Source organism: Notamacropus eugenii, chromosome 2 (genome assembly GCF_028372415.1).
Source record: "Notamacropus eugenii isolate mMacEug1 chromosome 2, mMacEug1.pri_v2, whole genome shotgun sequence".
Taxonomy (NCBI): Eukaryota; Metazoa; Chordata; class Mammalia; order Diprotodontia; family Macropodidae; genus Notamacropus; species Notamacropus eugenii.
In genome coordinates this window covers 38,969,449-38,983,429 of record NC_092873.1, presented here as the reverse complement: position 1 = coordinate 38,983,429, position 13,981 = coordinate 38,969,449, and positions in this window count along the sequence as shown.

The window sequence follows — 13,981 nt, the reverse complement described above, 5'->3', positions numbered from 1 at the left end:
CAGAGAGGTACAGTTTTTCACAATTGATTATCCTTACATTATTTATCTTACTGTGTACAATGTTCTCCTGGTTCTGCTCACTTCATTTTGTATCAGTTCATTTAAGTCTTCCCAGGTTTTTCTGAAACCACCTCCCTTGTCATTTTTTACTGCACAACAGTATTCCATCATAAGCTATTTCCCAGTTAATGGGCATCCTCTCAATTTTCAATTTTGTGCCACCACAAAAAGAGCTGCTCTAAATGTTTTTGTACATGTGGGTCCTCTCCTGTTTTCTTTTATTTCTTGGGGATACAGCTTTAGTAGTTCTATTGCTGGGTCAAAGAGTATGCACAGTTTTATAGCCCTTTGGGCATAGTTCTAAATTGTTCTCCAGAATGATTGGATCAGTTCACAACTCCACTAACAGTGCATTGATGTCCCTGTTTTTCCACCTCCCCCCTCCAGCATTTGTCTTTTTTTTTCCTTTTCTGGTACTTGAGCCAATCTGATAGGTGTTATTTTAAAACTACCCCACAGTTGTTTTAATTAGTAGTTGGAACCAGACAAGAAATTCAAAGTTCTTTCTAGATTTTGAGGTCTCTGTGGATGAAGTCTTACAAGTAGAAAGCTATGAATGGAGCCCAGGTTTTCTGATGTAAATTCAGTAGTTTCCCACTGTCCGATAGGTGGTTGCTTTGAGAACCAGAGGACCTGGGTTTGACTTCTGATGACTGCTGCTAACCACAATGGCTATAAATGTTAGTCAGTGTTAGAGGCATACAAGTTGAAAGCCACCTTTAAAAAAAATTTTTAACAATCATCCACAAATACTTCAATATATAAAGAAGAGCAAAAAAGGGAATGCTGTGTGGAAGTTTGAACTTGTTATGTTTAGTTTTCTAGAAAAAACCTGGATATTAAATTTAGCTATGATTATTTGTGCTGTGTTTTTGAAGAGGGTCAGTTGGATTTAAGTGAGGCAGAGCTGCACAAAGTCATCGGTCTCACTATCTTCCAGAGTCTTCGAAGTGCAGGGGCAGGACAAAAGTCATTCCATCTGGGGAAGTCTTCACATGATTGGGGTAGACGCCCCCTAACTCACCAATGGATTTGAGGCCCTTCAATTACCCTCAGCCTGGATTAGCTCCTCTGCCAAAACAGGTTTACTGGTGTGTGGCTGCTGCCACAGGTGAGAGTTGACTGGCAGGTGGACACCAAAAGTGGATGAGCAGCCCTCCTGCCAATATCCCATACACCCACCTGTTATAGCATATGTAAAGGGTGTGCCAAGCTGGGATATGCTCAAGAACAGATTGTTAAATTTTCAGAGTGAGCATTTACACCTCAAAAATTGGCAAACAGAAGAAATCAGTGTTTGATTTATTCTCTTGTTGATTGTCTAGTCTTAAGAAAGTGAAGGATAAAATGTTAATAATGCAAATTAAATTTATAGGTGTTTCTCATAAACACTTTGTTAACTATTTAAACACCCTACTGTGGGCATTGGCAGCTAGGTTGGCATAGCGCCTAGCCTGGAGACATCTTCCCAAATTCAAATCTGGCCTCAAACACTAGCCATGTTGATCTTGGGCAAGTCACTTAACCCTTTTGCCTCAGTTTCCACATCTATACAATGAGCTGGAGAAGGAAATAGCAAAGCTCTCCAGTAACTTTGTCAAGAAAACCCCAAATGGGGTCACAGAGAGTCAGACATGACTGAAAAAAAATGATTGAACAACAAAAATGATGGATAAAGCACATGCTTAAACCCCCCCTCTTCCTTTAAAACTCACCGTAATAAATACTGTACATACAACATCCTGAGCTCAATCTGCCCATTAAAAGCTCCTACAAGACTAACCAGCTCCAAACTTCTGTGGGCAGCCGTAGGACAGGAGTGAGAAGGCCTGAAGGGGATGTCCCCATGCATGGTAGTTATCCCAGCCCCAGTGAATGAGGGGAAGAGGATGGCGTGGGGACTGAGAGAGACTGGGTTTGGCTCCCTCCATCCTGTGTGTAGTAGAAAGCCAGGTGACTCTGGGGGGAGAGTATCTGGGCTCAACTCTCTCTTCTCTCTCTCTCTCTCTCTCTCTCTCTGTCTCTCTCATATGTCCTTGTCTCTTACATGTCTCTTACATGTCTTGCTCTGTCTCTGTCTGCCTCTGTGTCTCTCAACAGCTCCATCCAGCTCTAACTCCACAATCCATCTTTGGGTCTCAATTTCTTCATTTATAAACTAGGAGGGAGTTGGACTAGATCTTGGGTTTTTACCCGTTTTGTGTGTCTGAACCCCTCTAGTTATCTGGTGAAGCACATGGGCCTCTTTGCAGAGTGTTTTTAAATGCATAAAATAATATATTTAGGATTACAAAGGAAACCAATTGTATTGAAATATAGTTATCAAAACATAGAAAAAATTCAGAGATTCTTCAAATCTATCCACAGACTCTTGGGGGAACTCCAAGGACTCAATTTAAGAAGCCTGGGACTAAATATGATCTCAAAGTTCTTTTCTGGCTCTGTGACTTTGGGGAAGTCATTTCCTTTCTCTGGTCTGTTTCCTCTTCTGGAAAATGGTGGTGTTAGACTTAGAGCTAAGTCTTAGCTGGAAGGGATCTGAGTGAGAGGTCATCTAGCTCAACCTTCTCATTTTTAGGGGGATGAAACTGAGACCCAGAGAGAGTAAGTGACATTTCCAAGTTCATACTCGTCTCTGAGATGGAATGTGAACCCTTTCTTCCACACCATACCCAAAGGCATCCTCCCAAGATCTGTCTGTATCCTTATCTTTCTGGTGACAGTCAGTTGTTTTGCTATGCCTTGTCCTTCCTCCCCTCTCTCCTCCATTTCTGCCCCCCAGGGGTTTATATGGGAAAAGCCAAGACAAAAGGGTTGTAAGATACAGGGTTATTTTATTAAACGTGTGCAAAAGAATCACTACCCATCAAACGGGCCTGTTTTTGGTAAAATCACTTTATAATGAGACCTTTAGTGACCTCTAAGGGTCACCTTGACCCCTCCAGCTTTAGGCCTATGATCCAATGAGAATACAGTTAGGGGTATGGTCTCACTATTATTTCACTACCTTGTGCTATCATCTTAGATGCAGGAATGGGGAACCTGTAGCCTTGAGACAACAAAGGGCCCTCTAGGTCCTCAAGTCCTTGGATTGACTGAATCCAAACATCACAGAACAAATCACCTTAATAAAAGGATTTTTGTTCTGTAAAACTTGGACTCAGTCAAGAGGCCCTAGGACCCGAGGACCTAGAGGGCCACATGTGGCCTCAAGGCCACAGGTTCCCCAACCCTGTAATAGGGTTAATGTTATAACAAAGTGGATAGAGCTAGGAATGAAATCAAGAAGCCCCAAGTTCAAATCTAGCCTCAAACACTTATTAGCAAGTCACTTAACCTCTGCCTCAGTTTCCTCCACTGTAAAATGAGAAAAATAATAGCACCCTATCTGTTGTAAGGATCAGATGAGATAACATTTATGAAGTGCTTAGCACAGTGCCGGCAAATAGTAAATGCTATATAAAGACTTGCTATTAATGTAACAAATCCAAGCCAACTAACAAAAAAAGAGGATGTCTAATGCCTTCTGTGTGGAGTTTGGCAAGGCAAAAGCTGATTCCCCCTGACCTGGTCTCCATTACACAGAGAGGGGGCTGACAGCTATAAAACTCAACCCCAAGGAGATTTCATGAAGAGTCTATCCAGGCACATGGCTCGCCTGGAACCTCATCAATGTACTTGTATGACTGCCAGGGCATGATTTATCCAGACCCAATGGGGACGTGCAGACCGGAAAAAATAGTAGAGCTATAGAAGTCAAGAATCTTAGCCTGCCAAGGGCTGTTCATTCCTTTATTCTGAAGGGCAAATGGCTCCTGTTTGGGTGGGGAAGTGAGGCTTAGCTCATCAAGCATCATTGAGTATGTCTTGCAAATTCAGAAAACAGGATGGAATAGCTTTGGAGTCATCAGACCTGGGTTCAAATTCCATCTCTGTGATCCTTATTACCTGTGTGACCTTAGGTAGATCACTGAACCTCCCTGCACCTCAATTTCCTCTTCTGTTTAAAAAAAAACTGGGTTGGACCAGATGGTCTCCGAGCTGACTTCCAGCTCTTTCTGGTTTAATCTAACAACCTTCATTATTATAGGAGCTAGAACACTGGGAAAACTCGGACACTACAGAATTGTATGATTCTAGGCAAATCACAACCTCTTTCAAGCTCAGTTTCTCCCCTGTAAAATGAGAATTGCAATACTACCTGCTTCCCATGTGATTGTGAGGATCAGATGTGATAATAACCTGACCAACCTTAATGTACCATTTCAGCGCTTCTTCACCTTGGTTGTGGATTAAATCCAAAGTCCTATGCTTGGCACTCAAAGCCTTTGACACCCTGACTCCCTCCTGCCTTGCCAGTCTTCTCATACCTTCCCCCAACCTTGTACTTTTGGATCCAGTTGGCACTGGCTTCTTGATTGTTCCCTGTCTCCATCCTCTGCGCATTTTCTTTGGCTGTCCTGGTGCCTAGAATACTCTCCCTCATCCTTCCTCCTGGCTTTCTTGGCTTTAAGTCCCAATTAAAAATCCCATCTCCTAAAGGAAACCTCTCCCAGCCCCTCTTAATGCCAGGGCATTCCCTCTGTTAATGATTTCCCATTTATCCTACATAGAGCTAGTTTGTGTATACTTTGATTTTCCCCAGTACATTGTGAGCTCCTTTTGCCTCTTTTTGTATCTCTGGTGCACAGTGCCTGGCATACAGTAGGTACTTCCTGATTGTTGTGTCTTTGAACCCTTTGGCAGTCTGGTGAAGCCCACGGACCCCTTCTCAGAATAACATTTTGCAATGCATACAATAAAATCTATAGGATTATAAGGGAAACACAGTTATCAAAATAGCTGTATTTTTCACACATTGGTAGACCCCAGGTTCAGAATCTCTGCATGGAGAATAATTATGATCAAAAGCATGTATATGGTACATTAAGATTTGCAAAGTACTTTACATAAGGTATCTTGTGATCTTCACAGCATCTCTCTTGAGCTAGGTGCTATTATTATCCCCACTTTACAGATGCGGAAAACCGAGGTAGGTTAAGTCACTTGCCCAATGTCATGTAGTTAAGCAAGTGTCTGAGGCAGAATCAGAACCCAGCTTAGCTGATGATAGATCTGTAACCATGAACTCGATGATTCCCATCCTTAGCTTCTGTGCAGAAGCTGGAGAGGGAGAAGGCTAGAGGTAGAGACAGCAGGGGGAGGGGTGCCACCAGATGGAGGGGCCACTGAGGGAAGTATCAGTTCTAGCATAACACAGAGCCTAGCCTGCTGTGTCCAGCCCCAGTGAACCCGAGGCCTGGTAAGTGGATTCCTCTCCTGCCCCAAATTAAAAGCAGAAGAGCCTGCTGGCCAGAGGCGTCTGTGGTTTGCAGTTATGTACTCTGCTGGGAGCTCCTGAGACTTCCTAAAGGCATTTCCATTCTTTTGAAGATGCTATTGAGCTGGGTCTTCACTGGAAATTAGTAGGGGAGGGGGAAGCGGACTCCGGAGGCATTTCCTATGTTGAAGGAGAGCAGTCATGGCATGAGAATTTTTTTTAATGTACTCAGAAGAGGCTTCTCTGGTCCTGAACACTGGAAAAATCCATAGCCAGCCCACTGTGGAGTTCTCTGCTAGACTTTCCACAAGGAGTAGGCTGAAAGGCCAAAGAAGCTACTTACAAGGTCTGCTCACTCACTGACTTGGCCCAGGGAGGGCCTGGCTGGGAGCTGGTTTGCTGGATGTGCTGGGGGGAAATCACCCGACAAGGGAGAGCGTCCACAGAACACTGACCTACAATGGGATGAGGGCATTGACTGGATGCCCAATAAAGACAGGCCTGCTGGACAGAATGGGTGTGGAGATGAGACTGCAGCCCAGTGACTGTCTGTCTGCTTTTTGTACGCTCGTAATGAAGACAGCCGCCTGACCAATATCCAGCATTCCTCTGGGCTCCAGCTGCCTCTACACAGCCTTCTTCCATTCCATCCTCATCTTAAAACTTGTTTGGGCCTCTCCAATCCACTTAACTTATTCTAATTTATATCACAGATAATTTGTGCATGACATCTCTCCTAGGAGACTGAGAACAGGGGTGATCTTGTTTTTTCCCTATACTACAACCCCTATCCCACTCCCAAAATGATGCCTAGCAGAACAATAGAACTTTAGGAAGTGTTTGATGGAAGGAGGACCAGCTGTGATTTAAGAAAGACCTGGACTCAGGTCCTGCCTCCTATACATACTCGCTTGGAGACTGTGGTCAAGTCACTTAGAACATGTGCCTGAGGCTCAGTTTCAGATAAGTTGCCGATCTGTGTCTGTGAAGGGAGTTTTTACACTAGGAGTTCCTTAAGGCTAAAAGGAACGTTGGGGATCCATAATTTGTCCTTATTTTATAACTGAGGAAACAGGCCCAAAGGTTAAGAGATTTGTCCAAGGTCACATAGGCAGAAAGTAGCAGAATTGGGATTTGACCCAGCTCCTTCCTCCAATTTCCTCTTACTCCATTTAGTGTACCTTCCATGGGATTACACGAAGTCACCCAGGCAGTGTGGCAGGAAATAAGGTTTGAATTCCGGTCCTCTGACACCAAGTCCAGGGTTGAACCAAATTGAAGGTCACTGGACCACTAGGTTTTTCACTGAAATTCACCTCTCTGGGGTCAATCTGCTCCGAATCTGACTTTACTTGTCTAGAATCCTCCCTCTATCAGAGAGACTTACCTTGAAACATAGATATGAGCTAGAAGAGGATGCTAATTCAGACTCTCTAGGCTTTATCCTGGCTGCCCTTTAGTACTGGCATCAGGAGCAGAAGATCCCATCCTCAGTCCAAACTACAGGGGCCACCCTTGTTCAGTGACTTCAACTTAAATTTGCTCTGAATCTTTTGGCATTCTGATAGCATGATGTTGAACAAGACCTTGGCTCCATGGGACCAACCTTAGCATATCACACTTCTACCTGGGAGGGGAGTCATTTATGAAATACTTTTAATGCCAAGATGAATATGAAGTTGATTGGACAGGGGGAAAAGTAACAGGGTGGAAGGGATGGCTATTTTGGGAAGATTTTTAAACAAGTTGATAGACCGGATGGCATGGAGGAAGGAGAGACAGAAGGTGGGTACTGAGCTAAACCAAGGATGAACTCACCATAATATCTGGCCTGGGGTGATGGCTATAGGAACAGAGAGGACAGAAGAAACTGGGGAGAAACATTTTAAAAATCTTGGTGACAGATTGAATACAGAAGGTGAAGAAGTCAAGAATCAGAGAGTTCTTAGATTTTAAATGCTGGTGACTAGGAGGATGCTGGTATTCATAGAAATGGAGAACTTGAAAGGAAGAGTGAATATGGTAGTGGACAGAACACTGGCCTAGTGGCATCATACACCTTCTGAAGGGCTTGTTTTGGTTGTCTTAGTTCCAGTGGCAAAGTATATCAAAGAGTTCATAGGATCATAGAGGCAGAGCTAACTAAGATGAACCTAGAAGATCATCTAGTCCAACTGCTCCATTTTACAGGTGGGGAAACTGAGACCCATAAGGTGACTTATCCAAGGTCACACAAGAAATTTAAAGGGTCAGGATTTGAACCCAGCATGCTTCTGCTGCACCATTCCTAAGATGGTGTCATCGAGGTCTGGGGAGATAGTGCCAGAGAAGTCAGCTTAGGCAGAGTTGTGGCTCTTGTGAAGTCCTCACACTTAGTGTTGTTTTTTTTTTTCTTTGCTAAACTTCAACAATCTCAGTCCCTTCTTGAGGCTGCTATGACCTCGGTCCTGGGCAACACCCTTCAGGGTGATTATGTGGTTAACCCTGAATTTAGATTGTGCCATCTCTCTGGATGCTGCTGACCAATGCAACAGGAACTGTCTGATCCTGGAATGTCAGAGATGGGAGGGCCCTTGGAAACCATCTCTCCATCTCCCTCGTTTTACAGAGAAGGTAACTGAAGCCCCTTGAAGGTGTGACTTTTCAAAGGTCTCAAGTCACAAGGTTGGGACTGGTCTCCTGGCTCCCACCCTGGCATGCTCTCTACCTCACCACACTGAGATGTTTTGCTTCTCAAATAGTGTGTGTGTGGCAGGGTGGGCGGGGGGTCATGTTGAACCACACTCTCTCAGACTTCCTTGTGCCCAAGGCCACCCATCTGCCAGCTCTTTGTGGGGGAAAGAGCAAAGCCAATGACCTCCTGACCTCAATCTCCTCGGCATTCGAAGCCATACGTCAGTTGGGATTCTCCAACAGTGAAGGCTTAGATGCAGCAGACACGTATATGAGGGTGTGGGTGTCTGTTTGCGAACTGATGTTTTCTTTAAACAGCATTTGATATTTTTTCCATTGCCTGTTAAAGCTCTTCAGCTGCCGCCCGGCTAGCCGTGATGGTTTTATTTTTTAAAGAATCCCGTGGAATGTGGTCTCTTTAGCAGCTGCTGCATTTCCCCTCTCCCTGGGAAGCCGCTCCCTCCTGGGATAGCTTGAAACAAACAAGAGGAAGAAGCTTGAGTTTCCTTGTGCTCTTTCACCTGAGAATTGCTGTCCAATTCAAAGAACAGCGCTCACAGCTCCGGAAGGTGGAAGGGAGATTGATGGAAGAGGCTGCCCCTAGGTCCACTTGCTGAAAGAGCACCCAAAGTTGCCAGGGACTCTGCAAAAAGCTACTGGACAAAACCCAGCCTTGGGACCATGAGTTATCTCATGCAGATTTCTCAAACCTATTTTTTCCTTAGGTTTTTCCAGGATAATAAATGCTTTGAATCAACACCCCCTCACCCCTTCCCCAAATGGACAAATGACCAGATATGGACTATTCAGCTGGATGGACTTGGGGAAAAGATGAAGGTGCTTTGAGGAGCTACTACCAAGAATCGGAGAGGTCCCAGCTTCCCAGTCTGGGCTACTTGGCCCACAAAAATCCCGCTCCACCTCATCTCCCCAGACACATACGGCCCAGAGCCCAGCCGCAGTCAGAAGGGGCTCTGTCGTCTTGAAGAGCAGACAGAGACAGAGGCAGAGGCTGTCCTCCAAGGCCACTAGACACCATGCAAAATGAGCCCTGGAAAGAGGCCCCTGGCAACCCTTACAATTGGCATTCCGAGGAAATTTGCCACACTTTCCACAACACTGACACTGGCCAATTCAAGTCGGGGGAAAAGTTCACTTCTTGGCCTCAACAGGTTCTCTCCCTAAATGCTACGGAAACAGCAGCTGGCAGGGCCAGGAGAATATGCGAATCAAAGGGGCTTTTGGAACCTGTTTCCCTTGAGTAAGACTGATTTTGTAATCATGCCCTAAAAAGGCAAAGAAAGACTAGATCTTCAAATTCTTGCTGCGGATGAAACATTTATCCAGGCTGCACAATGAGATGCTGGGCTTCTTCACTTGGGTCATTTTGACAAAGGAGTTTCAGGGACAAGCTTATCACCATATTTGAGGAGACACAGGCTGGCTTAGACATTCCCCAGCCCCCGTATGAAGAGGACCTTAATGGAGCCACACTGGAGCATTAGACAAGTGTCTCTTTCTTTCTCTTTCTTGCTTTCTCCTCTCTCTCCCTTCTTCTCTCTCCCTCTCCCTCTCTCTCTCTCTCTCTCTCTTTCACACACACTCTCTCCCTCCCTCTCCTTCACATACCCTATATCTCTAAGCTGAAGACATTTTTGGAAAGCATAATACCTGTTCATGGATTTATAAACCAAAATGGTTCTCTTCAGAAATAATTGCATGGCTAAAATTTAAATTCCCAAGTATTTCCAGTAGTAGGTAAATTGATTAGGTGACTCATTAGTGTGCCACCTTCCCAGATGTTATGATCTTAGGATGCAAGCTTCAGGGAGGCAGATTTCTATAGCAGAGTCCAGAAGGTCAGGTTTTCCTCTTGCTGCCCACACAAATATGCCACATTCAGTGACGGTCTGATATAAGGAAAATCTTCCTCATGATCTGAGATATTGGTTTCCCTTGACCACAGGGATTCAGGTAAAAGTTGACTGACCACCCTGAAGGTCACTGAAGAGGTGATTTGAATTCAGGGTTCATTAGAGGAGATGATAATACTGGGAGATTCTGCAATCCTCGTTAAGAGGGAGTACAAGATAAAAACAGAAAAAAATGCTCTCAAAAATTCTAAATTCAAAAAAGGATTCACTTCATCATCAATGGAAACTTTAAGGTTCCCTGTAAGTTCTTCATTAAATAAAAATAAACAAGAAAATACTCTAATGAGTAGTTACTCATTAGCAGTTACTGGAGATACGGTATTGACTATTTTATGTAAATTCTTGTGGGAACCAATCAAATGGCTCCAAATATAAATAGTTTGCAAGAGTTAGCTGGTTTCCTGAGAAGAAATCTGGAAAAGAAGTCAGTCAAAGAGAAACTCAAACTACTGGGAAAGGACAATGCCAATAGTTGAATAGTTTATGAACCCTTGGAAGGAAGGGGAAGGTGTTTTCCTCATTCCAAAGTCGCCAGTAACCACTTCTTTTCAGAATTCTTGCTCTCGTTAGTCTCAATTGTCTCATCCAAAGGCCTTTCCTCTACCCTCACTGTCCTGGACTTGGCCTTTGTTACTATTTCTTTCTCTCTCTCTCCTCCTAATAATCTCTTCTCCCTAGATTTTCAGGATGTTGCACTCCTTGGGTTCTCTTCTTCCCTATCTGACCACTCCTGAGACTGAGAAGTCTCCTTTGCTGGATCTTCATCTAGGTCATGCCCTAGATGTGTGTCCCCCAAAACTCTGTCTTGTTCTCCTATCCTATTTTCCTATCCTCTGCTGTTCTCCTATTTTGTTCCCAAGTCTTTTGCTTGAGGGTCTTACCAACTCCCATAGATTCAATTAACATCTTTATGCAAATGCTTCACAGATTTGTTCAGTCCTAGCCTCTCTCCTGACCTCTAGGTTCACATCCTCCAACTGCTATTGGATGCCTCAAAATGGACATCCTGTAGATATCTTAAACTCATTATGTTTAAAACTGGACTCATTATTCTTTCCCCTCTTCCAAATTTGCCTCTTACTGTCCAGGGCATCAACATCCTCCTAGTCACTTATGCCCACAATCTAAGTGTCCCCCTAGACTTCTCATTCTCCATTACTCTGTCTGAACTTGCCAAAGCCCGACATTTCTACCTTCATGACATCTCTTGACTATGTCCCCTTCCCTCCTCTGACACCATCACCATCCTCTTGCAGGCTCTCATCACCACTTGCCTGGACTATACAATAGCCTGCTGCTTGGTTTCCCTCCCGTCTCTCCATTCGGCCTCATAAGGTACAAGTCCAGCTAGTCATATATTCCCTCCTCCCCGTCATTGAATAAACACTTGAGGTTTCCTATCACCTCCAGGACCAAACACAGAGCCCTGTTTGCCTTTTAAAGCCCTTCATAACCTGGAAGGATAGGAAGGGGCCAGGTCATGGCCCCTTCCATAGCTCTGTGATTCAGCGATGCTGAACTGGCTTCCCTGGGTTCCTTCAAGCCCCAGTCAAATTGCCACCATCTGCAGGAAACCTTTTCAGGTGCTCCATAATCTTAGTGCCTTCCCTCTGAGACAACTCCCAATTTGTCCTGTCTTTAACTTCTTTGTGAATATCTGTCTGCATGTAGTCTCCTCCATCAGACTAGGAAAGCAGGCCTCTTTTTTGTCTCTGTAGCCCCAGCACAGTGCCTGGCACATAGCTGTTGTTTGTTTTTGAAAAAAGCTGATGACATCACAGGTGATGTCTTGATGGCTGTGTGAATTGTGTTGAAGTGAGGCAGAGCTGTGCAAAGTCATTAGCCTCACTCTCTCAAGTCATCAAAGCCCATCATCAGGACAGAAGTCAAGACTGGAACACAGTAGGTGACTTGACTTGTTGCTAGACAAATATTTTTAAAATGTGCTCATTAACACCATGTCCTGTTCCTGTGCACCATCTTCATCATGTCAGAAGACCTTCAGGGAAGGGATGCAGCAGCTTTTGGGGGGGTGGGGGTGGGAGAGAAGAGAGAACCCAGGCAGTGAGAGAGATGAACATGGCACCCACATGGTTTGCTGATGATTCTCCTTCCTGCTGTCCACTTTGCTTTCTGTCAGCAGTAATGAAGCTCATTCTAGCAAATGACATACAATAATGGTTTAATTAGCTACAGTGTCATGCTCCAGCATATACCAAGAAATCACTTCCAGATGGGGAACATAAAAGACATTTACGACAAAAAAAAAAATCATCCTTTTACTGGAAGGAAATTTACATCTTACTCAGGTGTTCAATTTGAGGGCCCTAGAAGCACCTACTTTGATAAATATGAGGAAATAGGAAATCATTTTACATATAAAAGACGAACACATCCTTTATTTTGACTGGCTTCCCAATATGCCTATGTATTCGGTGTTCTCTTACCACCATGATGTTCATTTTGAATAAAGATCCCAATCAGAACAAGACACACAAACTATCTGCCTTCACCCTACAAGCAGCTTGCTTCTATCAGAGATGGAAAAGGAAAGCTGAGGCACAGTGGCTAGTGTGTCTCTAGCATCTCAATATAAACCACTATAGCAGTACCACCAACTGGCAGAGCTCACTAGCTCCTTAGCTGATTGGCCATTAGCTTGCTGGTTCTTTCCCGGGCTAGCCTACAGACCTTGTTACACTTATCTTTGGGAGGACATCAGCTAGTAAGCTTGCTCAGTGAACTGACTGAATGTGAGAAAGCTGAAAGGCGCTGCTGGTATGAGGGGAGGGCAGAGCAGCTGCCCAGGGACTGGTTTGCAGACAACACCTGGTTGGTTGTTTTTGGGTGGGAAAAAAGAAGACCCTGTCTAATTCATTCTGTAATTGAAAGTGGAGGTTAGAACTCTCCAGGAACAAAGCAAATCCCATACCTATCTTTTATAGTAGGATCCTATCATTCATCAGTCCTGATGTCCATGCTCTAGACAACGTCCCCAATCTGACTTGTCCAGGCTGGGCTTTTCCTGCTTGGATGAGGTTTATTGATTTTTCATTCTAAATAATCCAAATGAAAGAACCACCACCGATCCAACCTGGAAGGACATCTGCAGAAGGGATCACTTTGGAGGATTGTAAATGACCAGTATTATATGCCTTATATTATTTAATTATTTGGCTTTAGCCACTTCCAAGTGTTTGGGATTTTCTTTCTTCCTTAAAGGATCTAGGAAACTGAGAGGAGTAGATGCCTGTTTAAAGTTAACCAAATAACAAAGCTGTCAACTATTGCTCGTCAGGCAAGTTGCTCAGAAGTAAGGACAATGCTGCTGGATCTACTGCTCTGGGCTTGAACATTAAGAGTCTAGTCAGTGTGGAAAAAGTCAGGCTTCAGGCATGATCCGGAACATCAACTATAAATTTAAGCAGTGAGCAATCAGCAAAGAATATTTTTTGTGACGTCTAAACTACCTCTAATGTGCCGTAAATATATTTTGGTTAAAGAGCCAGTAAGATGTTTGCTTAAAGAAACTTCTCCATCCCATCACGACCCAAAGCCTGTCTGCAGTGTTCAGCCCTGGGGAGCACAGCACAGCATAGCACTTTGTCCGAGACCTACTGACTCCAGCTGGTCCCTTTGGCAAGGAGGCGCTGGAGATCCAAGATTTTAAGGAGTAAACGCATCTCAGCAGATCGTCCCAGAAAGGGACCAGCGATATTGAAACAGCCTCACTAAATACTGAGAACTAGGCCTTTGACAACCTGCTGAATCAGCTAGCTGAACAAACCTCCAGGAGACAGGAAAGAATCAGAGATGGACTGAATTCAAGCCAACCATCCCAAATATGGTGGGAGAGGAAGAAAGGAAGATGCTACTGACTCTCAAGAGAGGAAGAAGTAAAATTCAATTCATGTCAGCTGAATTATCTTTCCAAAGCCAACCCCGTTACTAGCGGAATACCACTGAATGGCATCCAGTGCTAGGTCAGCCCCGT